This window comes from Pseudophryne corroboree, chromosome 6 (assembly GCF_028390025.1).
Source record: "Pseudophryne corroboree isolate aPseCor3 chromosome 6, aPseCor3.hap2, whole genome shotgun sequence".
NCBI classification, from domain to species: domain Eukaryota; kingdom Metazoa; phylum Chordata; class Amphibia; order Anura; family Myobatrachidae; genus Pseudophryne; species Pseudophryne corroboree.
In genome coordinates this window covers 503970097-503997073 of record NC_086449.1, presented here as the reverse complement: position 1 = coordinate 503997073, position 26977 = coordinate 503970097, and the positions used below count along the sequence as shown (strand labels likewise).

At 42.4% G+C, this 26977-nt stretch overlaps 1 protein-coding gene across 4 annotated transcripts in view; it reads left to right on the top strand.

Annotated features, from left to right (window-relative positions):
* Positions 1-26977, top strand: part of SYT1 (synaptotagmin 1) — a 1004279-nt gene that overhangs the window by 191731 nt on the left and 785571 nt on the right. For all 4 annotated transcript variants that reach the window (XM_063927398.1, XM_063927392.1, XM_063927393.1 and 1 more), the window contains one exon: positions 15140-15207. The gene's annotated coding sequence lies outside the window, so the exon portion shown is untranslated. The remainder of the gene's footprint in view (positions 1-15139; positions 15208-26977) is intronic.

The following is a 26977-nucleotide window of genomic DNA, read 5'->3' as shown; positions in this document are numbered from 1 at the left end:
TCATGTGCAGCAGCTGCGACCTTCACAGCGGTGAGTAGCTCCCTGCCAGTGCGCAGGAGCTGCGCTGGTTGGGAGCTACTCTTCAAGTACAAAAGCATTGCCGCTGTGCGATGCTTTTGTACATGTGCGACGGGGCAGGTCCTAACATGCGGGCGGACTAGCCCTGTGCTGGGCATCCCCCCGCATGTCAGGGAAGCTGATCGTAGATGTGCTAAATTTAGCACATCTACAATCAGGTCAGAATTAGGCCCATTGAGTATACACATATTTTTTCCATTGGCCCTCACTCCTGTACATATTCTGTTTTTCTTTTCACCATCTGTCTCTCCGACGTCTCCTACTTTTGACTCATATATAGCCCACTTCAATCTACATGTATCCTCATGATAAAAAGATGTCTATTTAGAAAGGGAGAAACCCAACAGATGGCAATAGGGATTTTCCCCAGCTTTAAAGGTGTAGTGTCAGACAACATAGAGTTTTGCTGGGTTTCTCCCAGCGAAAGCTACCCTTCGGAAATAATTGGTAAGCCTTTTTTATAAATAAAAGTTACAGTTTAATTATACTATGCTTTTTTTTAAACATTTTCTTCTTTACTTAATTTTATGAAAGTGAAGTAAAAAGTTCCCATCAGGACTCATAGGCCCTCATTCCGAGTTGTTCGCCCGGTAATTTTCTTCGCATCGCAGTGATTTTCCGCAAACTGCGCATGCGCAATGTTCGCACTGCGACTACGCCAAGTAAATTTGCTAAGAAGTTTGGTATTTTACTCACGGCATTACGAGGTTTTTTCTTCGTTCTGGTGATCGTAGTGTGATTGACAGGATGTGGGTGTTTCTGGGCGGAAACTGGCCGTTTTATGGGTGTGTGTGAAAAAACGCTGCCATTTCTGGGAAAAAGGCGGGAGTGGCTGGAGAAACGGGGGAGTGTCTGGGCGAACGCTGGGTGTGTTTGTGACGGCAAACCAGGAACGAAACTGACTGACCTGATCGCAGTGGCAGAGTAAGTATCGAGCTACTCAGAAACTGCTTAGAAATTTCTATTCGCAATTTAGAGAATCTTTCGTTCGCAATTTTGCTAAGCTAAGATTCACTCCCAGTAGGCGGCGGCTTAGCGTGTGCAATGCTGCTAAAAGCAGCTTGCGAGCGAACAACTCGGAATGAGGGCCCTAGTTCCATTGTGCTTACGTAAACAAGCAAAGCCATATACTTCCAGAATTGGCTAGCTGTCAAGTGTTTTGGCTTTCTGACGCTTACTGTCTGCCAGAGTTAGTCATGCTGGGAGGCTTGTCTAGTGACAGTGTAGGAAAGCTATAATAAAAGACTTCGGTATATTACCTAAGGTCCTCTTCGGAATTACCCATATATTCATGGCACAATCAGCACTGATTTGTAATCTCTTCTCTACCCCATATGCTGTGAGATGGCCAAACCTAGCAAACTTTGATATGTGATTGTCTATTGAGCATGACTAGCTATTGAGCTTTGCTCCTGAGAAAGTATTGGTGAGTTCTGATTCATGGCTTGTGTTCCTCGTGACTGTCTCTGGTTGCTCCCTATGATGTTTACAAGCTCTGTGTACCAGACCTCTAAGACGGCAATTAAAATTGCTTCTGCCTATCTTTGTTACTACATTGCCTGCTTGTGTATCAGATCCCTGGGGTCCTTGAAATGCTTTTGTGCCCAGTGCCGGATTAATGGTGATGGGGGACCAGGGGCAATGAAGTTGTGGGGGCCCCCACTACTAAAATAGCTGCAAACACCTACCCTCCCCATCCCGAATAGGATCCCTGGAGAGGAGAGCACCATCACACCTTGACAAGCTCCCTGGAGAGGACAGCACTGGCACACCTGAAGAGGTTACCTGGAGAGGATAGCACCATAGCTCACTCTGTAGACAGCACAGCACCAGACCAGCACAGCCGGGCAGTCTGTGTCTTGGGGATTTCACTGCAATATCCCACGAGACTGACTGCTTTATACTAGTGATGAGCGGATTCGGTTTTACTCGGTTTTACTCGGTTCTCAAAACAGAATCTTATTGACTCACTGATGTCACGTGTTTTGGATAGCCAATAAGATTCTGTTTTGAGAACCGAGTAAAACCGAGTAAAACCGAATCCGCTCATCACTACTTTATACTGAAGACCTCCTCTGCGGCCAATGTTATTAAACACTGGAGCCGCTTGTGGAGGACTACTCTGTAGCAAACAGCTGTGTGTGGGGGCCACTAACATGTGGGGTCCCAGGATGGCCTCCACTATTGCCACTTCCTTAACCCGGCCCTGTTTGTGCCTAAACTTTTACCAAATTCATGTGCCAGAACTCGGAACTCTCTAGACTATGAAAACAACAAAAATTGGGTTTATACTGTATATAGAGATTATATCACTTTATTATCCAGCAATGTACTAGAAAAAAAGTTGTTAGACTGTATACTATAAAAATAAAATTGCAGAATACATAAACAATATGTCCATATAATGAGCATTACCAATATGATTAAGCATTTTGTAAATTTACAATAAACCATGACAAATCTAATTAGTAAAAAGAAGTTTATATTAATTAAAATATTTGTAAAATGTAATTCTACAGTAATTGTCAACAAGTCTAATTTTAAGTACAGAATGTTTTAATTTTTTGACAACTATAGAAAAATAATACGGTAACTTCAGTTCTATGACAAAAACACAGATATGAAATATTAGCATAGTAATTGTGACAGCCTACACGGCTTCTGGCTTGACATTTACAAAGGATTTAGAACAGTATTTATATATTGATTTACATCTTGAAGTACTTATTAAGTTTACTTTTTGTAAGATGTACAAATAACTCCTAGTAAAACTAATATTTGAAATGGAACTGCCTAAAAAGTATTTTTTTGCTCTGCGAAATTATCTGCATATAATCCTCCTCAATTGCATATGATGCATATATTATTTATTGAGACAAACAAATTGTCTGCTTTCTATATCTGCTTGCAGTGTGGTCGGAATGAGGTATCTTGACCTGACTCCAAGAAACAGACAGCTACACCCAGCGCCGTAACTACATGTGTGCCAAGGGGGCTTGGCACACAGCGCAGTTGCCCTAAGGGCGCAACGGCCAGCGGCATGTAATGAGTCAAATTGATTCATTACATGCCGCCTCTGTGTGCGCCGTGCGCGGCTGGAGGGAGAGGAGACCAGCGCCGGGTTCAAGGAGGAGGAGGGAGGGGGAGCAGGGAGCCGCAGCAGCGCTATTTGATTGGTAGTAAGCGCCGCTGCAGCATCCCCCTCTCCTTCTGTATTGGCTGCCCGGCGCTGCTATGGATGCTGGGATGCGGTTCCTTCATCCCAGCATCCATAGCAGCGCCGGGCAGCCAATACAGAAGGAGAGGGGGATGCTGCAGTGGCGCTTACTACCAATCAAATAGCGCTGCTGCGGCTCCCTGCTCCCCCTCCCTCCTCCTCCTTCTCATCTCACTGCCTGCACTGAGAGGGAGATGCCAGCACGAGGAGCCTGTCAGCGGGGAGAAGGTAAGTGTATCCCTCTCTCTCTCTCTCTCTCTCTCTCTCTCTTTCTTTCTCTCTTTCTTTCTCTTTCTCTCTCTCTCTCTCAGGGGGACACCGTCTGCCGCAATGTGTAAAAAGGGGTCCTGGCTGCCGCAATGTATAAAAAGGGGGTCTGGCTGCCGCAATGTGTAAAAAGGGGGGGGTCCTGGCTGCCGCAATGTGTAAAATGGGGTCCTGGCTGCCGCAATGTGTAAAAAGGGGGCATGGCTGCCGCAATGTGTAAAAAGGGGTCCTGGCTGCCGCAATGTTTAAAAAGGGGGACTGGCTGCCGCAATGTGTAAAAAGGGGGACTGGCTGCCGCAATGTGTAAAAAGGGGTCCTGGCTGCCGCAATGTGTAAAAAGGGGGACTGGCTGCCGTAATGTGTAAAAAGGGGGACTGGCTGCCGTAATGTGTAAAAAGGGGTCCTGGCTGCCGCAATGTATAAAAAGGGGGTCTGGCTGCCGCAATGTGTAAAAAGGGGTCCTGGCTGCCGCAATGTGTAAAATGGGGTCCTGGCTGCCGCAATGTGTAAAGAGGGGGCCTGGCTGCCGCAATGTGTAAAAAGGGGTCCTGGCTGCCGCAATGTGTAAAAAGGGGTCCTGGCTGCCGCAATGTGTAAAAAGGGGGCCTGGCTGCCGCAATGTGTAAAAAGGGGGCCTGGCTGCCGCAATGTGTAAAGAGGGGGCCTGGCTGCCGCAATGTGTAAAAAGGGGTCCTGGCTGCCGCAATGTGTAAAAAGGGGGACTGGCTGCCGTAATGTGTAAAAAGGGGGATGCTGTCTGCTGTAATGTATAAAAGGGGCTCTACCTGGTGTAGTGGCGCTACTGTGCAGCGTAAATTGAATAATGAAGACTACTGTGCACTGTAGTATGAATTGCTATTATTTTGTGGCCACGCCCCTTCCCCATGAAGCCACGCCCTATAAATTTTTTGCGCGTCTACGGCACGCACTGCCCCTATCTTACATGGGAAGGGGGAGCGCCACTGTCGTTTCTTGCACACAGCGCTAAAATGCCTAGTTACGGCACTGGCTACACCTGCACATGCTTCATTTTGTTATCTTGTGTGACATATAGCCAGGAAGCAGGGCACATCCAATGACCTGTTTGGAGCAGCGGGAACCTGCAATTATAAGACACTTTACCGTACCCATCAGTGGCTGAGAGCCAGGGTTAGTAAGAAATTGTGGGAGCAGGAAGAGGAGGGACAGATGTGAGCACTTCGGTATATCAGTATAGGAAGCAGGCCAATATTAGCCTATGGCCGACCCTGTTCAGCGACAGTTACCTTATATAAATCCGAAAAAAAGTGTTTTCTTTTTCAGTTTCTTCAGTGGAATCATAACTGTGAGTGCTGGTGTATCACCACTGTCCCCTCCAACAAGTTCCGGCAACCTAGTTTGCAGCCTAATCAGCCTATATTTTGATCAGGTACTTATTAATAGAAACTACTTCTTGATGGAATGTGGGCAGCTTGGCTCAAATGTGGAATCTGACATTATACCTTAAAGTATTTCCCAACCGAAAACCACCCTTAGTGGTTTTGTTTTTGTTTTTCAGTATTGGCAAAACCACCCTCAAGTATTTTGTTTCAGATTTGGATTTGGTTTTGGATTTATTAAAAATAAAAACAGCTAAAATCATATCATTTGTATCTTTTTGTTCCTACAGCATTATTAACACCAATAACATTCATTGTCAGTCATTTCTAGTAAATTTTGGCTGCCTCACAGCTCAAATACTGTTCACCAATATTAGTCAAAGGCTGCAGCGAGCTGACTGGCTAAACAAAGTGACAGATAAGTTGCACAAAAGCATGGTAGTTTCTTTAAAAGAATATAGCATATCTATGAAACATTGCGGCACAGCAGTGGCAGACAAGATGGCAGTTTACTAAACTATACAACCCCACAGAATGTTTTCATTAAACAAGATTGGGTCCCAAAGGCAGTACAGGGAAATGGAGGTGGAGCATGTAGTGGAGGGCAGGTAAAGCATTGATTAGTGGATGGATTGATTGATTGATTGATTGATTGAATAATTCATTCATTCATTTATTGATTGATTAAAAAAGGACAAATAAAAGAAAGATATATGACAAATCATAAAAAACAAGCATCCAAACATGAGTATTGATTGCTGAATTGTGATTGATTAATTCTGACAGATTAAATGTGATTGATTAATTCTGATTGATAAAACTTTAATTCTAGTTGATTCATTTTGCTTGATTAAATATGCTTCATGAATTTTGATTGATTAATTAATCATTAAAATTTAAGATTCACATAGTTCCTGGCTGTGCTAAAACTTTTTCCAAGTACATACTGGAGGGTAGGCAGCTTATGTTCACCAAAGCAAGTTTTTACAAGGGGCTCCAATTTGCCTTTTTTTTCTTCCCAGTATTCAAAGGGACTGAGTAACATGCTTATTTGTACATTGTGTGCTAAGTTGACGTTTAACCATCACCACACCACTGAGTGTCTTGGAAAAGGTCAGTTTTTTCCTGGCAGCAACAGTTGCAGTAAGAGAAGCTGAAGTAGGAAACATCATGTAATTTGCCACTTCACTTGACAACTTGCTCACAAGGAGCTCTTTGCCTCTTAGCATTTGAGTCATTTGGAAAGAAAGATGCTGCATAGGACTTAAACCTAGCAGCTAGAATGGTTGCCAAAATGTAATTATCCAATATCAAGGTGTTGCAAACCCTTGTGTCCAGCCAAAGTGAAATAATGCCTTGATCTACAAGTCCAATATACTTATCAGACTCACTTTTTTCATCTTTTCCTTCAGCTTCTCTAGCTGCTCTACCAGTTGTTTAGTTAAGGAAATCACCTGACTCAAGCTGGCAGTGCCTGAACTCCCCTCATTGGTTACAATTTCAAATGGTTTCAGTAGCTTGCATAAAACTAAGAATATTCTCCACTGTGCTGTACTAAGTTAACATGTCCCCCTTTCCCTATATCCTGCTCTGATATGTAAGATTGGATGACTTGTTTCTGTTTTTCTAGTAGTTGAAGTGTATAGAGGGTAGAATTAATATCTCCAATTGTGGCATTTGCAAAAAGAACTTTCCTAGCAGCCGCTGCAAACTTTTACAGATGGTTGCTGAATGCCAGAAATTTGCAGAAATATTTCATGCACCAGTCATTTTTTAAGAAACTCTGAACCCCAGGTTTACTGTGTGCAGTCTGTGTGACAAACACTGACAATGATGCCTTCAACCAGTCACCATTCCCAGTGTCCAGGCACCTACACCTACAGTACTAAGTATTATATAAATGAACTGTGTAGCTAAACTTCCTGGGTCCACTCCTAATAGCACCCTAATGGTGCCATGGTGGTGTGCTAGCCCCACCCTGCACCCTCTCCCTTCGCTCTCCAGTGTGAAATGGCACCTGAGCAAGAGAGAACTTTTATATGTAATCCAAAACACACAAAATCTGACGCTAGAAAAATCCAAAACACGCAAGAGCCAGCTCATGTTAAATAGTATAATTACTTAAGCATATTTTGGCACGTCTCCAAGCATTTCCAAACTGCATGAAAATCATGGATGTCCATTATAAATGACATATAAGTTAGCATGTTATTCTTTCTGCAAATAACAAATTGCACTCATTTGAAATGTTATTATGTATGTATAATGTTATAATGTTATAATGTTAAATCCATCTTTAGTGTTAATGTTTGCTAATACACCTATATAAAAATAAAAAATCATGTTTTATTTCTGAATGCTTTAAAATGAAGAAAACAGTGTAAGGCTTGGTATGTGCTGTGGTGTAGGGAAGCACAAAGGCAGATGCCGCAGCATATTTTTAAAACGCAAAGCTGCTCGTGATGATGATCTGTAGATAATGAGCCATGACAAGTCTGGAGTTGATGAAGCATAAGCTCATAGTAATAGAACACAAGGAAGTCCAAATTTTGTCCTAAAAATATCTGTCTCTGCTGAGTGCAACAGCAAGCACATTCTATCTGACACAGCTCACAGATACAAATGGAATTAATACTTGTAAACAAAGTTAACTTTAATGGTTTGCTATGAGAGATGTTGTTAATTACATCACTCAGACATTTCATATGTACAGTGCACAAGTGCAGTTAACAGTTAAATACCATATCTTGTCTAAGGACTTAAATAGTAATATTTTTTCCACTTACAGTATACTGTAGTGCAGTAGTTAATAGCTGAAGTACTGTAGTTAGTAAAACGATACATTACACTCAGAGTACACAGATGCCTATTTTTTTTTTATAGATAAATGTATACCACAATGCAGGACTACTATGAAAAAGAAAGCAATATTGTTTTGTCTAGTACCTAAAATATTTATTTAAGACCATGTATAATGATGGAATTGTCTTCATTCTCCAAGCAGTGTAACTTTCCCTGTCAGCAGGTTTACAATTCATATATTACAAATTTAAGAAATAATCATTTACAACTAAGGCTGGTATTCAATTAGCTGTAATAATTTACTACAGCTAACTGATTGGCTGGGGGCTATTCAATTAGCCCCGATACCTGCCATTTATCGGGATTATGCTTCAGGTGCCACAGGCCCGAGCACAGAGCCATGATTACACATGGATCTGGATACTTATCCAGATCCCATGTGTTATCCCATGAAAATGGGACATCTTTCTCCCGTAAAAAAACAGGCTTCTGTCAAAAATCAGCCCCTTTTTTTCAGGAGAAAAATGATCAGGGCTAATTGAATTCCAGCATAAAATTAGCTAAAGTAATATTACAGATTAACTGAAAGTTCTGACTATTAATTAATTATATACTAAACATTATTGTAGACCAGTGGTTCTCCAACCGGGTGGTCTTCAGTATGCCGAATGTCAGGATCCCGGCGCACAGTATACCGGCGCCGGGATCCCAACACCCGGCATACCGACTGCTATTCTCCCTCGTGGCGGTCCACGACCCCCCTGGAGGGAGAATAAAATAGCGTGGTGAGCGCAGCGAGCCTGCAAGGGGCTTCTTTGCGCTCGCCACACTGTCGGTATGCCGGCGGTCGGGCTCCCGGCGCCGGTATGCTGGTCGCCGGGAGCCCGGCCGCCGGCATACCATACTACACCCCTCCAACCCTTAAGTACGATCTGTCTGTGAAAGCAGGTAGAATAATTACTGACCCAATTATAGCTTCAATTTCCTGTGCATGAATAAAGAAATCCACGACACATGACCTGTTGAGGATACTTGAGAACTAGAGTTGAGAACCCCTGCTGTAGACAAACTGTATAAAATAATAAAAATAAATACAAATAAGCCAGGATTTGCCTCGGCTGTCTCTAGCTGTGATGCATTGACATGTATTCTAGTGCATTGGTTCCCAAACCCAGTCCTCAAGGCACCCTCACGGTCCAAGTATTATAGATATCCATACTTGGGCATCGGTGAATGAATTTAGTACCTCAGTCCTTTTGATTTAATCATATGTGCTCATCCATGGATATCCTTAAAACCTGGATTGTTAGGGAGCCTTGAGGACCCTAACAGTCAAGATGTAAATACATCTTCTCAGTGTAGCTTTCTGCTCCACCATGGTAATGAAGCGAAGTAGGAAGTGCTATAGCGGTATAATCCGTGCCGCAATAATACATCTCCTCCACAGTCACTTATCTAGTTACTTTATCTGTATGCTGTGTTTCCGTTTCAGACAGAAAATAATAGTTTGCACAACTCTTGCAAGCTTGCCTGGACTGCAAATACAGTGATTTCTGATAAGTTTAAGATTTTAAGAGATTTGGAGGCTTGTTTAATGACTACTGAATACAGTATTCACAATTCCACATCTTAATTACAGAAAATATGAATATTATTTCATTATTGTATTTATGACTGCAAATCCTTATCAGCTAGTGATCAAATTGACATTTCATAACCAGGCTAGACCCAGTCTCTGCATTATTTGCGTATATTTAATTACCTTTCTAACTGCAGCCTGTCTTCAACTGATAGACAGTATTTCATTTTCTTCAAATATCACTTTGTGAGTGTCTGTCTCTTTAATATTGATAAGAATGGCTTATGCTAGAATTTATATCCGTTTAATTCTCCAAATTTAATAAGGAGAAAACAAAGTAAAAACAGCTTCCTGCTTGAGCCCGAGTTTTGTACTTCAGTACATTAGAGAAAGTCTCTGGCAGACACACTTCAGATCAGACTCCAGATTCCCCGTTCTAGCTGGGAAGATTATTCTTTCTAATGCAAGCTTTCAAGAACAATTGTAGCCTAAGCATAACATACAGTATGGACCTGACGAATGATTATGCCATTTCTGCTTTATGTTAATCAAGTATTTGTATTACATATGTGTTTTCAATCTTGAAGATGCTAGCAGAAATCTATGTGTAGTACCATACTTGCACTTTAACTGTGTTCTACACACTGCTGCGTACCAGTAAGACAGTGAATATTGACAAGACGGGCTCATAAATGATTACCTCACTGATGTTATTAACTCCAATAAACAACTACAGGGCAAATATTAAGAGCAAATTATGTGCAATAGGAATCCAAAATTCCATATATACATTGCCATCTCTTGTTATGCTATGGCTTCCCAAATTTAGAAGTATTTAGTTTGGAAAATGAAAATAGAATAGTGAGAGAATATTTCTTTCCACATCAGATGCTGGCATAGGAACCAGTAACATGTCACAAGCTTAGCTTGAATACCTTGGAGTTAGATGGCTGCCAGGGATCCCTGGATGAGCATTTGAGGTAGAGGGCTTCTGCAGCCAGCAATGACATTAGATGTACTATAGCTCTTTTTCTTTATTTATTCATAATATGGTGCTGTCAGAATGTCCAAACGAAAATATTCAAATTGGCTCATTAGCGCATCTTGGCCACTTTAAGGAGCTCATCTAATGATACTTTTACCTCTGGGACAAATGTTAGATTTCCAAATGGTGGTTTCCTAGTGCTTTATTTCAGAGATAACCATCTAATGGAGAGGATATGATCATATCACCTGACAATTGCCATCTGCCTCCATCCAACTACATTTGTGCAGTACGGATGGTGTAATTGTTAGCATTACTGCCTCACAGCACTGAGGTCATGGATTCAATTCCACCCATGGCCCTAACTGTGCAGAGTTTGTATAATCTCCCCGTACTTGCGTGGGTTTCCGCCGGGTTCTACGGTTTCCTCCCACAGTTCAAAAATATACTGGTAGGAGAATTGGCTCCCAACAAAATAAATAAAAAAATTAACCCTAGCGTGAATGTGTCTGTGTGTACATGTGATAGGGAATATAGATTGTAATTTCCAATAAGGCAGGGACTGATGTTAATGGGCAAATATTCTCTGTACAGCGCTGTGGAATATGTGTGCGCTATATAAATAACTGGTAATAATAATACTAATAATTTGTGTTTGAATGCTGTGCACATGCCTTTTTTCCTCCCTTTATTTAATTACATTTGTTCCCCATGTAATATTCACAATGCTTTCCTCCTTACTACACCCATGATTTCTCATATCATATTAACAGCGATTGCTAATTGTAAAATATCTCATTGCCATTATCATATTGTTCATTGGCAGCCTTATTGCCTTTCTTCTAGACCTTCTAATGCTTTATGAGCAGTTCCCTGTAACGTCTCTTCCTATGCACCTCATTTCAAGGGTAGGATCCAGAACAAAATGACAGCAGGGGCACCATGACAGGGGAAGAGAAGGAAGTTTGCTCCAGGAAAAGTGGTTGTAATTTCACAACAAGGGGTGTGGGCGCAAAGGGAATGCTGTATCCATGAGTCACTCTTCTGTACCCACACACCTTATGTCAGCCTCCTCACCAACTCCCCAGCTCATGACAACCTTTGCCTTAACAGTCCTCACCTACTATCTTCAGCAATCACAGTCAGGCTCCTCTTCCTATGCTCTGGCCTCCGAGTGACACTGGACTGTTTCTACCCAATATCATGCCCAGTGCGATCGGAAAAAAATACAGATACACAGGAAGCCAGGTGGGTGGGTGGTCTGCTCAAACAGGTCTGCAGCGGTGATGGCTGGCAGTTGGTGTGACAGCACAGCAGCCAGCAGGGGTCAGGGACTGGGGGGAAATTGCACAGCTTGCCCACCCCTAGAAATTGTTCTGGAGTGACAGTACCCTCATTTTCCTCCTGGCGCCTTTTCCCAGACCCAGCACTGCTCGGCTCCTCACCTCAGTCTCGAAATGCTTTTCTTAAGACCGGGAGAGGCTGTGGTTGATGCCAGTGAGAGGCAATGGGTGACGCTAGGGAATGGGTTACAGGGGAAGACAGTGGGTTATGCCAGGGAAGGTATTCTGTTATGTAAAGGATGATGGGGAGATGCAGGCGGTGACACAGAGAGGGTGAAAGAAAGAAAGGTGACAGGGAGAGGTAGCTGGAGATGGAGAGGCAGTGGGTGATTGAGAGGCAGAGAGTGACAGGAGAGGGTGATGGAGAAAGAGACAGGGAGAGGTCTTGGATGGTATTTAGTGGGGACTGGACTGGATGGGTAGAGGGCAGTGGGATGCTGTGGGATGGGGACAATAGGCTTGACAAGGTGGTACACTGGGTTGAAAAAAAGGGGACACTGGGACTAAACTGGCTGGGGATATCTTGCTGAGGGGCAGTTAGATGGGGCAGTGGGCTGGTTGGGGGAGGGAAGAGGGGAGACACTAAGCTAGTTGGTTGGAAGAAACTGGTATGGGGAAGTCTGTGAGATAGTGGGGGACACTGGGCTGGATGGGGACACACTTTGTGAATGGGGAGCACTGGGCAGGATGAGAAGGGTCAGTGAGATAGGGAATGGAGGAGGGATCAATGTGGCTGGACTGGCTAGGGGTTCTAGGTGGAAAGGCAGTGAGATGGGCACTGTACTGGTTATGGAGGGATGGCCAGGAGACACTGGTCTGGCAGGATGGGAGACAGTGGGATGGGAATCAGTAATGGTGGGGACACTGAACTGGAGAAGGGGCAGACACTGGGATGGTAGCACTGACCTGCTGCTGTTCAATTTCTGCCTGGCTGCAACCATGCACAATCACACAGCAGCCTCCTGATCAGCCGTTCCCGCACCCTCTGCCATTCTCAAATCCCTGATCCATCACCTCTGCACTGCCAGTGATGTGCAGAGGTCTGTTCCCCGGTGGCAGGTCCGGCTCACCCGCTGCATGCTCCATCATTTCTGACTGTGCCAGGACCTATCATATGGTGGTGGCTCTGGTCCCCTTCCGCATCCTCTGTCCCTGCACTCTGACCCCTGGCCTTGTATGCCCAGCTGTCATATACATGCTGCAGCCACTGTTAGCATAGCCCAGGGGAGGTCTGACAGCTGACTGACAGCCAGCAGCCTCATCCTGGTAGCTTGTGTGTTGCTGCACTTAGTGCAGTGTGCATTGCACCACAAATAACAAATTAAAACATTTCCTCAATGACAGGAGGGCATATGCCATGGTGCCCCCCCCCCCCCCCCTTAATCTGCTTATGCTCATTTCCCTTCTTGCTGGGCCATACAATAATCCAGTGATGATTTAGCCCATCCTGCACTTGCTGCTTATCCACAGACCATATGATTATAGACAGATAGCCAGAGATGAAGTGCGATTATACACAATTTCTTTCTGAGCATCATTATACTCTAGAATGCTGAACTGTGTGCATTCAGAACAGCAGTTATACTGTCTCCTTGGATTGGTCAGAAAGAGCTTAAAGGAAAGATGCTGCATCTACATTGGAATAATAATTAAAACTGTATATGGGGCTGGAGGTCTGAGTAAGAAGATATTGTTCCTACCGCATATTAGTCTGTGTCTCATTGGTGTTGGATACTGAATGTAATATAACTTACGTCAGCCTATGTCATTTTATTAAAGACAACTGACAATATTGTCTGTGATGGAGTCACTCATACAGGGTTTAGACCTGGAGTGAATTTATTTATGACCATCAAATTATGTGTCAAGCTTGTAACAAAACAGTCATGGCAAAACATACTAGGCCAAAATATCTGACTGACTGACTGACTGACTGACTGACTGACTGACTGACTGACGTGATTACCAAAATGTTGTACTGCATAGATTCACTTGAGATTTGCTATATTATATTTCTTTGCATAGTTTAAGTGATAAAGTATTTAAAGAAATATGACAAATTTAAAAAAGAAAGAAAGAGAACAGTACAAGGAAGCCATATTTAAAACCATGTGCTAGGGGGTATTTATCAAAGCTTGGAAAGAGATAAAATGATAAGAGATAAAGTGCCAACCAATCAGCTCCTAACTGTAAGTTTTCAAACACAGCTAAAATGTAAAGCAGAAGCTGATGAAAATGTTATCTCTCTCCCCTTAGTATTTATCTAAACCGTGAAATTTTGGAAAGTTCAATTGTACATACTACTTCAATCATGTTAAATGTGCTTTAACACTGGTAGTTAAAAAATATGTCAGTGAATGATTAGTACAAGACTTTGCTTATAATTTAAGGTGTTTTTTTGGGCTGTATACACAAGCACTAAATGTATGATGATAATGCTTTTACATCTTATCACATTTGGGTTCATAGACAAATATATATGAAGTTAAAAAAAATAGAAAAATCCAGTACTAAATGTGCAATTTTGTAAGCAGCCACCTAACCTAGCACTATGAGGTAAACAAGAGTACAATCAGCCATCGATAAAATGGTCATATTAAGTTAATCCCTAAACTTCTAAAAGTCTAGCACATCGATCAATTACAGACACCAGTTATGTCACCATGATGAGAAATGGATACAATTTTGTGTAGGACAAAAGAATTATTAGTGCTTAGGTTAGAATAAAACAAGTAGCAAGGAATCTAAATGACAAGCAAACACCAGAAGATGTGGCAATATCCCTTTTTTATTAGAGCTTTTTTCTTAATCTGTTTAGATTCATGTTAGATAGAGCAGTGTATGTAAGCAATCAGTAAGTAGTTGTGCTAGTAATGTTCTGTAAAGCTGCCTGCAAATAGCTCTGTTTCTGTATCACTGGATGGTAGGATTAGGCTCATTCCCACTTTAGAACCAATTTGTTCTCTAAACTCTAATGGGAAACCTTATTGCAGCTTTTTGATCTGTTCCAAAATGTTCTATCTGTGATTTTCTTCATTACTCTCTCAAGGCACTGCTTGATGCTTTTCTCAGCCATGTAATTTACGCTACTCTCCAAACACGTCAAAGATGAAAATGAGAATCTATTATCAATTTTTAACATATTGTATTATACACTAATCAGTGTCGCCAGCCAAGGTAACAAGTAGTCTGTGACAGTCAGCACGTAATCGTTTTTTTCAAAGTAAGGTCCTGTTGTACTTGATCTCTTGCTGAATTTTTTCATCACAAAGATTGCCTCTCTAAACACAAAGTCTCAAAACGGAAGCTTAAAATTCATTAGAGATCTGTGTGTAATCTTTATAATGTTGACAGTTATGTGGTGTATTGACAAGGGACAGTGCAAATACATTTTAAGATCATTTGTTAGTGACCATGTTTGAGGCTAACTCTTGAAGGGTGAAAACAACGTGAATGATGTTAAATTAGAGCAATAAATGGCATTAATAAAGTATGCATATTGTTTTTTAGGACACAAACAAATGTGCAGACCCGCTCTCTGAATTCAACAGCAAGAAAAGCCCACACAAACAACATCTGTAAGTATTCACACTTATAGTGTTTTGTAAAGTATAAGGAGAAATGCTATAGCAATGTCTTGTTGTGGGATACAACAAATGCTGTTTATTGACACAGAGATGTGAATTTACAGTCAATTGTCGATTAATTAGAAGTTACCCCATACTGTACATCAGTATCATGATTCCCTGATTCCCTAAAGCCGATATGATCTGCCAATTGTAATTGTAATCATGGTTACCAGTGCACATATTTTACATTACTATTAACAAACCATTACCTGCACTATATTTACAGCATATTTAATGATTACTGTCACTTGATGGTTTGATAACCATAATAATTGCCCATCACAAATTAATTATTATTTTCATACAAAAGAGTGCATTGCCATTAGACAATTCATTCCCTCAACATATTTCTCCTGTTTCATTTGAGACCTTCACAAAACCTAATGACTATTAGATTAGTAGCACAGATTAGAACATTACAAATACACAGTTAAATATATATCAATCCCCATATTTGTCAGATTTGCAAAAATATTAAATATAAGAATTTATAAGAAAACCCATCAGATGATTTGACAGTAGTTCAACCATACCCACCTGCAGTCACTGCCAGTTAGACTTGGAGAAAATCACTAGCTCTAGCATCTGAGCTGCCTTGGAGTGATGTCATTTAGGAGTACAACCTTCCTAAGCAATGTATTATTTTACTACAAGACAGAATAGGCTGAATGACGTACACAGTTATTTAACTTAAATACATTATTTATTTCAAGCTTTGATATAATTGATTTTTAATAGTAGTATCCCTTGCTTTTAAAGGGAAATATTACCTGCTATACATAAATAATAGATTATTCATTTTCAGGTTTGTATGTTTAACCAGTACTTAATTGTGTATCTTTGCAATTTAGATATTTTCTTAAAACCATAATTTGTAAACATCACTTAAGGGCTCATTCATTTAAGGCCTCTGATAATTAAGTATCCAACAAGAAGTTGCGGTGGCAGATACTTAAGTAACTGAGCAATTCATTATTACTCTGGGACAGCTGCTCCAAAACGCAGCTGTCCCCATGATCAGTAACACTAGCAGTGTTACTTACCCCTCCAGAGGCAGCCGTCTGGGTATGTATGACCTAAGGTCAATCATGCACACAGCCACCCACCTTACAGAGAGAAGGTGGCTTAGGGATCCACTCGGATTCCTCTTTACAAACCTCAGACCTCCTTCTGCTAGAAAGGAGTGGGGCACCAGGAATCAGCGCCATCTTAAGATGCCATTGATTCCGTGAATATTAGGTGGCCCTGTCGGGCCCTAGTATTGAATGGGCCTTTTACATAAAACATATAGAAACTAGCGTTTAATGGGTCTATTTCGGATGATGACTGGGCCCCTTAATGTTAATTCTTTGTTAGCCATCTTATGAAACTAATAATGTTGGTAATATTTCTGTTGCTTAGTTTAACGTGAACAATCGGATTACATTGGAAAACTCCTGTAGATAATTTCAAGGTTTTTCAGATTTCCTTTAAGCGTGCTTTAATCATTTGCATGGTGGAAACAAATTAAATACTTGAGTTCAAGAACCAAACAGCACATCAAAGACTTTAAAATCTTTTTTTCTAAATCTTGAAAACAGAGTATTTATCTTACAAAGGTAACAGTATTTGTTTCTTTTTCTCAAACATTTTCTCAAATGCCAAAATCATGTTTTATAGAGAAATGTGCATGTGGCAGGAAGCAATGACTAAAAGTATAAAAAATTAAGATAGATTTACTGGTCAAGTTCTTTAAGTTTATTACATATTAAAAATGCATAAAATACTGCATCTATTGGTCCACAATTATTAGAATAAATACCTGTTAACTGCAAAGTACTTCAAAAGTTTTTTTTAAGGACAATATAAATTAGATATACTTTAATTTTAATTTTCTTTCTTACAAATTTTTTGACATCTCGACCTCACTGTAATGCACCTTTTACATTTAAACCATTTAAATTGGAACAGACACCATGGGCCAGATGTAGTGCAGTACAAGATATATCAATACAAATATTGAATCAATACAAATATTTTTTACAATGCTGAAACTTGTAAGTAATATAACACATAATTGACCATTTTGGGCCATTATAAATTGAATAAGTACAGAGAATCCCAATCAGAATTTCAATCATTTATTTTTCTTTTCTCAACTTACAGATGGGTCCTCACTGATCGTACATAATACGCATATGCATCGCAGTAAGATAGCCGTGGCAAGTGTGTCAGTGAATGGGAGCATGCAGCACAACCAATTTGCTTTTAGCGGCTAAGTTGCAGATGCGACTAGCCATAGCTTTGCATAGCTAATCTTACACGTGGTGCTTATGCACGTGTATGTGCTTTGTGTGTAAGATCAGCGAGGACATATCTGTTGGTATATACATCATTATTTGAATATTTTGCAAAGCCTAATACAATTTAATAAACAAAACTTGAAATTATAAGAAAATCATAACTTGAAATTGTAAGAAAATCATAAGTAAATACAGTATATACTAGTGGACTCTGATGGGAATACTTGCTGAATGTTTCTGTAGTTCAATCAAAGTTACATTTCATTAACACATCCTATGGAGAACCGCCATTTCAGTATATACCCGTTTTTTATTTTTCTGTGTTAACTGTAAAGCAGGGTTTTTTTTTTTTTTTGGTTAATAAGTAAGAAATGTTTTGTCAACTACAATTTTAATTTTCTTTCTTACAAATTTTCACATCTCTCCTTCTCTGGAGCTTTTAAATTGAAACAGTTTAAACTTGAACTTTTAATGTATCCAGTTTAGTACCTGTAGTTTATCTGAATCTGTTGCAAATCTGTGAATTAGTTCCATGTATGTAGACTGTTAGCAGGTATGGTTACAAATTCAACTAATTATAAAATCAAAAATATTACATGAACAAATAAATACATAATCGTGTATACAAAAGACGCATGATATGGTGTTAAAAGAACCAATTAGAATGATGATAGAATATCACATGGTCTCAGATAAAAATACAGTGCATTACTCCATCATTCAGAGCCATTTGCAATTTACTGTAAATGCCGAGATTTGACTATGAAGTAATACGACACACAATGGCAGGTGGCTTTTATAACTAAATTGCAGGAAAGATGCAGATAAAAATTATATTCTGTGTGCTGTCTCCTAATCATAGCAGTATAAAGCTATATGTCAACCATATGAAGCTTCCATGTGTCTTCATAATGTTCTCTATTATATTTTGCAGTTTCTCTGTAGAATCAAGCAGGTTCATTACATTTTATCTGTAGTAATTATTCTATATCATGCTTAAACAGGTGATATGATGTGGTGAAAAAAAAAATTTCAATCACTTTTCTAAACTACATGCAGGTAGGTAGGTAAGCAATAAGCAATAAGCAGACAGCATGTAAAGTCAAAGGGGAAGATTTACTAAGCAGCAGTTTGAAGGTGGTTTGAAGCTGTCAATTATCACATGAGGTTTTCAGAGCCAAATCACCGGACTATTATCCTGCAGTTTGTAGGCTAAAAACTGCATCCAGTGTGTGGTGATCATAAAAGTCCAAATCCACTACTGTTCAAATTAAACCCCAAATACCACATAAAAAACGGAATGGCTTTGCATAATTTTAGTGGCATATGAGGGGTGTGCAATATGTTTCCAGATGCACAAAAAGTATTATATTTCCGACAAAGTGAACATTACATTTTTTCAAAGTATTCACCAAAGGAGTTTATGCAAAGTTGCATGCGCTCAAACCACATGGTGAAGCAGTTGGACCAGTCCGAAGCAGGTACAGCTGTAGCCACGCTCATTGTGGATACATCTAGGCATGTGCACAACTGTGTGCATGTCTTAGATGCGTGCACATCTTAGATGCGCACTGTGAATGGGGCTGCAAAAGACATAGCCCAGCATCTACTACATGCTGGCTGTAGGTCTCCACTGCAGGTTTCGGTAATTCAAAATGAATCCCATAATGTACATCCTGCACTTTATTTATGGGAACACGAAGAAGTTGCAGGGGGCCAGGTCTGGACTGTACGGCGGATGACCAAGCTCCGTATTTGTTTATGGGACAAAAAATCCACCACTTTCCTGGACTTGTGGACAGGTGCATTGTTGTGATGTAGAAGGGCACCTCGGCACCTGGAAATGGCTTCTGGCACTTGTGGCAGGCATTGATTGGCGTACCAGTCCCCAGTGCTAGTGCACTGATGCATGAGTTGTACAGTAGCTACTGTTATGATTCCAGCACTCTGGTCAGAGGAGATTTTATGGCAAGGACCGGAGCACTGGAACGGAATGCTGGGGAAGGGAGCAGGACAGGAAAATAGCCCCTGGCGCCCTAACTCTGTTGTCTCACCCGTGTTGTCAGAAATCCCCTGCGAGACTATGGTTTCTTGAGCCCTTGGCAGCCACGTTTGAAGGGTGGATTATGTCTGCCCAACTTCGATGCCCCCCGGTCTTAATGAGAGACAAAGGGAAACCCGAGACAGGGTGATAACAAGAGGCCCTCTAACTAAACAACCAGGCCAGGGGCTAAGCAAACTCAAAACTATAATATGTGCGGAGAAACCGCCAGGGAAAAGGACAACCAAAATATCCACTTGTCCAATTCTCCTACCCGGCACCGCCGAGTACCAGAGAGGACTTGTGGAAGCGGAACCCTCTGCAAATGCTCCAAACACAAAATATAAAAGGTAAAGCGGCTGAGCCGCAACACACGGCAGAGCCGCAACTCACGAACACCACTGGATATAAAACGGTGATCAGTCAGGACTCCAGGGAACCAAACGACCTCTTGGGATGAGATGACAACTCCCGAATACCGGACTTCTGAGGACTGGAATGACCGGATACAGCAGGACTCTCAGCAAACAAAGGCAGCATGCAGGAAGCTATTACCGGCATCTGTGAGAAGCCCTGGGAGTGTATTTAACAAGGAGTCCTCCAATCAGCTGCTAAAGGCTGATTAGAATAAATGCCGTGCAGCTGCCTTGCTGCACGGCCAGAGAGCAGGTGAATATCTTAATTTCCTAAAGCCTAGCAACGGGGAACGCGGTCCGCCAGTGGCGTCCCCGTTGCTAGGGTCCGTGCGGCTCAGCGCGCCCGGCGTCTAGCGTTGCTAGGGAGCCGGCGGCTGTACGCGCACGGCGTCTCTAGTTGCTAGGCGCCGGGCCGCGCAGACAAGCGGACCCCGGCGCCTAACAGTACCCCCCCCTTGAGGAGGGGTCAAGGAACCCCTAAAGCCAGGTTTCTGAGGAAATTCCCGAAAAAATGCCCTCTTGAGCCTCGGGGCATGAAGATCCTTATCCAGGACCCAAGACCTTTCCTCCGGACCATAGCCTTTCCTGTGAACTAGAAAATACAGCCGACCCCGGGACAATTTGGAATCGAGAACCTTCTCTACCAAGAACTCCTGTTGTCCCTGTACATCCACTGGAGATCTACCCTGAGAGATCTTCCGAGGAAATCTACTGGAAGAAACGTATTGTTTCAACAGGGAACAATGAAACGCATTTCCAATCCTGAGAGATCTTGGTAAACGTAACCGAAAGGCAACTGGGTTGACTCTTTTAATAATAAGAAATGGCCCAATAAATTTGGGTCCCAGTCTAGCCGAGGATTGTCGAAGCCTGATGTTGCGAGTCGACAACCACACCCTATCTCCCACCTTAAAAGTGCAAGGACGTCGGAGCCTGTCAGAAAATTTCTTCTCTCGAAAGGCCGCTTTTCTGAGAGCAAGGTGCACCTTTTTCCAAATGGCTCTGAGATGGGAGGTTAAGGTTAGCGAGGAGACTGAGGAATGATGAAAAAAAGAATTAGCTCTGGGGTGAAAACCAAAAACTGAAAAGAATGGAGACTCTTTAGTGGAGGAATGACAAGAATTATTGTAAGCAAATTCAGCCAACGGAAGAAACTCGGACCAATCATTCTGGAGTTTGGCTGAATACAAGCGCAAATATTGTTTCAATGATTGGTTAACTAGTTCGGTTTGCCCGTTGGATTGTGGGTGGTAACCAGATGTTAACGACAATTTCATCTTCAATGAGGCACAAAAACATTTCCAGAATTGTGCGATGAATTGTGGACCCCGATCAGAAACAATATCAGTAGGCAACCCATGAAGCCTGAATACATGGCGGAGAAACAAAACTGCCAACCCTTGGGCAGAAGGCAATCGGGGAAGAGCAATAAAATGAGCCATTTTACTAAAACGGTCCACTACCACCCATATGACTCGGAATCCGGCTGAAAGGGGAAGGTCAACCACAAAATCCATGGAAATATGAGACCACGGCCTGAGAGGAACATTTAAGAACATAAGTTGCCCGATGGGCAAGGAACGGGGAACCTTATGCTGTGCACAAACCTGACATGAATAAACAAATTCCTTGACGTCTTTAGAAAGACCAGGCCACCATACTGAGCGAGAGACTAACTCCAATGTCTTAGAGACTCCTGGATGCCCTGAAACTTTGTTATCATGGAATTCCGTTAAAACAGTAGCTCTCAAAAACTCAGGGATGTAAAGACGACCAGCAGGAGTAATTCTAGGAGCTTGGTGTTGAAGCTGTTTTAACTGGGTAAATAAATCTTGTGTGAGGCCCGCCCAGATGACCGAAGATGGAAGTATGGGGGTAACAGGATTGTTATTGTGAACCGGAAGAAAGCTACGTGACAGGGCATCAGCCTTAGTATTCTTGGAACCAGGCCTGAAAGTGATTATAAATGTGAAACGTGTAAAAAATAATGCCCAACGTGCCTGCCGGGCATTAAGCCGCTTAGCCGATTCAATGTATTGCAGGTTCTTATGGTCAGTCAATACCGAAATAGTATGTTTTGCTCCCTCCAGCCAATGCCTCCACTCCTCGAAAGCCCACTTTACCGCCAGTAACTCCCGATTACCAACGTCATAGTTGGATTCAGCGGAGGAGAATTTCCTGGACATAAAGGCACAAGGATGTAACTCCAGAGACTCCGGATCCTTTTGAGAAAGGATAGCCCCCACTCCAACCTCCGAGGCATCAACCTCCACCACAAAGGGCAATTCTGGATTAGAATGTCTGAGGACTGGAGCCGAGACAAAGGCTTGTTTCAAGGCCCGGAAGGACAACTCAGCTTCACGCGACCAGTTGGTAGGATCCGCTCCTTTCTTTGTCAGAGCTACAATGGGAGCAACCAGGTCAGAAAAAGAATGAATGAACCTCCTATAATAATTTGCAAACCCTAAAAAGCGCTGAATTGCTTTTAAATTGGTGGGTTGCGCCCAACTAAGGATGGCCTGGAGTTTCTTTGGTTCCATGGAAAATCCCTGAGGGGAAATTATGTACCCTAAAAAAGATACTTCCGTGACATGAAACTGACACTTCTCCAGCTTGGCATATAAATGATTCTCGCGTAACTTTTGAAGAACCAGACGCACCTGGGTAACATGTTGTTCCATTGATTCAGAAAAAATCAGGATGTCGTCTAAGTAAACGACCACGAATTTCCCTAGGAAGTCACGGAGCACATCGTTAATGAGGTCTTGAAAAACTGCCGGAGCATTGGACAGGCCGAACGGCATCACCAGGTATTCGTAGTGACCCGACTGAGTACTGAAGGCCGTTTTCCACTCATCTCCAGATTTAATTCGGATGAGGTTGTACGCTCCTCTAAGGTCAATTTTAGAAAAAATCACAGCAGAACGTAACTGATCAAAGAGTACAGAAATCAACGGCAAAGGATAGGTGTTTTTAACTGAGATCTTATTCAGGGCTCTAAAATCAATGCAAGGTCTAAGCGAGCCATCCTTTTTCTCCACAAAGAAGAAGCCTGCACTTAAAGGAGATTTTGATGGTCTAATAAATCCTTTCTCAAGCTCTCCTTTACATAATCATTCATAGCCGCAGTTTCTGGCCCGGATAATGCATATAATCTTCCCTTTGGCAATGCGGCACCAGGAATTAACTCAATAGCACAATCATAAGGCCGATGGGGAGGCAGAATGTCCGCATTGCCTTTGGAGAAAACATCAGCAAACTCCTGGTATTCCACCGGAATGAGTTCTGGAATGATAGCTGCTACTCTGACTGGAAACGTGATACATTCCTTATCACAAAAAGTACCCCATTGTGAAATCTCCCCCGACCGCCGATCAATGGTGGGATTATGAAAGGCCAGCCAAGGGTGACCCAGAACAACTGGAACTGCTAGGCAATGTGTAAGAAAGAACTCGATTTTCTCGGAATGTAGAGCTCCTACTGTAAGTAGTACAGGGGGTGTATGGAGAGAAATAATCCCATTAGACAGCGGACTCCCATCTAAGCCATGCATGGTGACACACCTACCCAAAGGTAACTGAGGAATGCCTAAGGCCTTAGCCCAAGTTAAATCCATAAAGTTTCCTGCAGCTCCACTGTCAACAAAAGCCGACACCGAAGAACTGAGGCTGCCAAAGGAAACTTTAACTGGGACTAAAAGGGAGTTATTCGAGGAGATAAGCTGCAGACCTAGGTGAACCCCCTCACAATTCACCTGGTCAAAGCGTTTCCCGACTTGTTCGGACAATTACGAGCAAAATGTCCCTTACCCCCACAGTACAGACAAAGACCAGAATTTTGCCTTCTGGCTCTTTCTTCAGGAGACAGCCGGGAGAGACCCATCTGCATGGGCTCCTCTACGTCTTCAGGAATGGAATATACACACGGACTTGACCTTACAGGTGCTCCTTTTTCAGCCCTCCGCTCTCTGAGATGACGATCAATCTTAATAGAAAGCTCCATGAGTTTATCGAGAGTCTCAGGAGCGGGGTACTGAAGGAGACTGTCTTTTATAGACTCTGATAAGCCGGGGCGAAACTGACTGCGCAGGGCTGGGTCATTCCAGCCACAGTCGTTCGACCAACGGCGAAACTCCGTACAAACTGACTTTCAGCGGACGCCTCTCTATCAGGGTCATCATACAAGAGCCCTAAAGACTCAAAAAAAGCGTCAACTGACAACAATGCCGGATCCTCTGCTCTTAAACCAAATGCCCAGGTCTGAGGATCCTCCAGGAGCAAAGAAATAATTATCCCGACCCGCTGAGATTCAGTACCCGAGGAAGTCGGTCTTAAACGAAAATAAAGCTTACAGGATTCTTTAAAATTAAAAAACTCTTTTCTATCACCAGAAAAACGGTCAGGCAAATGCATCTTTGGTTCAGGGACTACCCTTGGGGAAGCTCGCAAAAGATCTTCCTGCGACTTCACCCGAAGAGAAAGATCCTGAACCATCTGAGTAAGTTCTTGAATCTGGCTGACTAAGAGCTGACCAGGATTTGGCCCTAAACCTGTTGGATTCATGAGGCCGATAAACTCTCACAAAACTGAATGAGAAAAAATTAAACCCCGTTTAATTTTAAGTTTTGGTAGGGCCGGTAATAATGTTATGATTGCAGCACTCTGGTCAGAGGAGATCTTATGGCAAGGACCGGAGCACTGGAACGGAATGCTGGGGAAGGGAGCAGGACAGGAAAATAGCCCCTGGCGCCCTAACTCTGTTGTCTCACCCGTGTTGTCAGAAATCCCCTGCGAGACTATGGTTTCTTGAGCCCTTGGCAGCCGCGTTTGAAGGGCGGATTATGTCTGCCCAACTTCGATGCCCCCCAGTCTTAATGAGAGACAAAGGGAAACCCGAGACAGGGTGATAACAAGAGGCCCTCTAATTAAACAACCAGGCCAGGGGCTAAGCAAACTCAAAACTATAATATGTGTGGAGAAACCGCCAGGGAAAAGGACAACCAAAATATCCACTTGTCCAATTCTCCTACCCGGCACCGCCGAGTACCAGAGAGGACTTGTGGAAGCGGAACCCTCCACAAATGCTCCAAACACAAAATATAAAAGGTAAAGCGGCTGAGCCGCAACACACGGCAGAGCCGCAACTCACGAACACCACTGGATATAAAACGGTGATCAGTCAGGACTCCAGGGAACCAAACGACCTCTTGGGATGAGATGACAACTCCCGAATACCGGACTTCTGAGGACTGGAATGACCGGATACAGCAGGACTGGAAACAGACTCTCAGCAAACAAAGGCAGCATGCAGGAAGCTATTACCGGCGTCTGTGAGAAGCCCTGGGAGTGTATTTAACAAGGAGTCCTCCAATCAGCTGCTAAAGGCTGATTAGAATAAATGCCGTGCAGCTGCCTTGCTGCACGGCCAGAGAGCAGGTGAATATCTTAATTTCCTAAAGCCTAGCAACGGGTAACGCGGTCCGCCAGTGGCGTCCCCGTTGCTAGGGTCTGTGCGGCTCAGCGCGCCCGGCGTCTAGCGTTGCTAGGGAGCCGGCGGCTGTACGCGCACGGCGTCTCTAGTTGCTAGGCGCCGGGCCGCGCAGACAAGCGGACCCCGGCGCCTAACAGCTACATGACCAGTCTTGGCAACAAAAATAGCCACCATCTGCTTGATCATATTGCGTTAACATCACTGTAGATCTCCCAGACAGAGTTTGAGTGACCACCATCAAATTTGGCCAGCATGTTGCGACAGCAAGTCATCTTAGCCTCCTTCTGCTCTTGAGTCAGCTAATGGAGCACCCAGTATGCAGAAACCTTGCCCAGGCCACTTTTCATGAAGCATCAAGTGGCTAGATCCCAATGAGTATCTCTTTCTCTAACACAGGGGTTCATAATAGTGCTTCCTCTCCAAAAGGAGCTTGCAGTTGGTCAGAACTCTCCTGCTGTTGCAGACCACTCTTGTAGTCGTAGAAGATCATGGTTCTCCAGTACCTCTGTTGAGCTCCATAACAAGTTTGTGAAGGAAGTGAACATGATGACTTCTTCGGTGTGCAGTGCTGCTTACAGTATATACAGTTCTGTGCCTTGGCATTTAACAAGAACTTTAGTCAGAGATTACAGTTCACAACCAAACAGTCAGATTGTGTCTACTCTACCTATGCATTGCACGTCTGGAAATGTATTGCACACCCCTCAAATAAGCATATGTGCTGCATGTTATGAGATCTGAGTGGCATTTAGGGAACATGATGGGAGGTCTAAGTGGCATGTGCAGGCATTAACGGAGGCTTGAGTGTCATGTGGACATGTCTGGGGGGCATGTGGAGAGGTCTGACTGTTATGTGGTAAGTGTTTTTAATTACATGTGGGACACAAGAGCACATGTATGATTGCTTTGGGTGGGTGCATTTTGTGGCAAGTATTATTCTTGGATGGCATGTGCTGGAATTTTGGAGCAATGAAGGTGCATGTGGAGGCATTATGAAAATATAGCTTTTTGCATATAGTTTAATCCTAAACTGATTCAGCTAATATAATAAAGTAGTTTATTGAACCTGGCTTTGTGGTTTGGCATAAGGCTTTATGTATAGCTAGAGAATTATATTTTACAGTATTTTATACAACGTGATCTTCTTTTACGAATAAATAAACATTTTATTTTTATAATAAGATATATATATATGTACACACTGTATTATATATATATAAATATATATATATAAATATATAAAACTCCATATAAGAAATGGCACTCAGAGTCAGCATTAGTAAGCAAAGAACAAATCTGTATTGAACTTCAATACAGATTTGTTCTTTGCTTACTAATGCTGACTCTGAGTGCCATTTCTTATATGGAGTTGTGAATTGGACTATGTTGCACCAGGGCATGCTGTTCAGGTCAAGTGAGTGCCGGCAATATATGGATGTATATATATATATATATATATATATATATATAGTATCCCAATAAAGATGACA